Below are 1,813 nucleotides of genomic sequence, written 5' to 3'. Positions count from 1 at the left end.
GTTTCCGAGGAGCAGCTGGTGAGCTTGAACCACCGACCTTGCAGTTCAAACGGCTTTGCAGTCTGGCACATTAACCCGCAGTGCCACACCAAACACATGGACCACCCCAAATGGAATACACAGGAATCAAATTGATTCGATCCATAGGAAGAGATAGCGGAGAAACTCAATATCATCAGCAAAACAAGGCGAGGGCAGTCTGAAACTGAAGAAAATTTAAACAAGTCAAGTAGAACCAAAATATGACCTTGAGTATATCCGACTTGAATTTGGAGACCATCCCAAGAACAAATTTAATTCATTAAACACAGATGACCAAAGGCCAGTTCTGTGAAATAACATGAAGAATATCATACAAGGGTTCTACGGTCCTGCAGCCCACTCCACAGCCATTTCATCCTTCTCGGAGCTTTACTTCAACGTGGATAATGGCTACTTGGAGCAGCTGGTGCGCGGCTTGAAGGGTGGGGTACTCAGTCAGGCGGACTACCTCAACCTGGTGCAGTGAGAGACGCTCAAGGACCTGAAACCGTACCTGCAGAGTACCGATTATGGCAACTTTCTGGCCAACGAGGCCTCTCCACTCACCATGTCTGTCATCGAGGACCAACTCAAGGAGAAGATGGTGGAGTTCCGCCACATGAGGAACCACGCTTATGACGCCCTTGCCAGCTTCCTGGACTTCATTATTTACAGCTGTATGATTGACAACGTCATCCTGCTCATCACGGGCCTGCTGCATTAGCGCTCTATCTCTGAGCTGGTGCCCAAGTGCCACCCCCTAGGCAGCTTCGAACAGATGGAGGCCGTTAACATAGCACAGACCCCTGCGGAGCTCTACAATGCCATTCTGGTAGACACGCCCCTGGCGGCCTTTTTCCACGACTGCATCTCAAAGCAGGACCTGGATGAGATGACATCGAGATTGTCCGGAATACACTCTACAAGACCTATCTGGAGTCCTTCTACAAGTTCTGCACCTTCTGGGCGGTACCACAGCCGATACCGTGTGCCCCATCCTGGAGTCTGAAGTCGACCACCACGCCTTCATTAACACCATCAACTCCTTCGGCACAGAGTTATCCAAGGAAGATCGCGTCAAGCTCTTCCCACATTGTGGGCGACTCTACCCTAAGGGCCTGGCCCAGTTGGCCTGGGCTGATGACTATGAGCAGGTTAAGAATGTGGCCGAATATTACCTGGAGTACAAGCTGCGCTTTGAGGGTGCAGGCAGCAACCCTGGAGACAAGACCCTGGAGGACCAAATCTTCAAGCACGAGGTGATGCTGAACAAGCTGGCCTTCCTGAACCATTTCCACTTCGGGGACTTCTACGCTTTTGTTAAGCTCAAGGAGCAAGAATGCCGCAACATTGTGTGGATTGCCAAGTGCATCGCCCAGCGCCACCATGCCTAGATTGACAACTACATCCCCATCTTCTAGACCTGACCCGAGGCTCCCACTGTGCACTGTGTGTGTCTGTGTGTCTGTGTGCTGTGACAAAGCCCTGAGGGGAAGCAGCTGATCAGCCTCCCTGGCCTTCTCTGATACTATTCTTGGGTCTGAAAAGAAGGCTGGGCACCTGCTCTCCATGTCAAGGATGGACCAAACTCTCCAGAGCAAGGAAACCCATTAGCCCTGTGTTTACAGCCATTGACATATCTCAGAAGCATGTGGTCACTTTCATGACTCTCCATAACCTGAGAACTCTTGAGGGCAGTGAGAGCCTCCTCTCCCTCTACAGGTCACCCTCATAGCCCAAGGGGAAGGAGGCTAGAGTGTATGTGCTGCGGGAAAGGGCAAAAGTAGATCCT

At 51.3% G+C, this 1,813-nt stretch overlaps 1 pseudogene; it reads left to right on the top strand.

The window, feature by feature from the left end:
• The first annotated feature begins 340 nt into the window (after positions 1-340).
• On the top strand, positions 341-1,442 carry LOC102837421 (annotated as a pseudogene).
• The last annotated feature ends 371 nt before the right edge of the window (positions 1,443-1,813 follow it).

This window comes from Chrysochloris asiatica, unplaced genomic scaffold (genome assembly GCF_000296735.1).
Source record: "Chrysochloris asiatica unplaced genomic scaffold, ChrAsi1.0 scaffold00035, whole genome shotgun sequence".
NCBI classification, from domain to species: domain Eukaryota; kingdom Metazoa; phylum Chordata; class Mammalia; order Afrosoricida; family Chrysochloridae; genus Chrysochloris; species Chrysochloris asiatica.
This window is presented reverse-complemented; position numbering and strand designations above follow the sequence as displayed.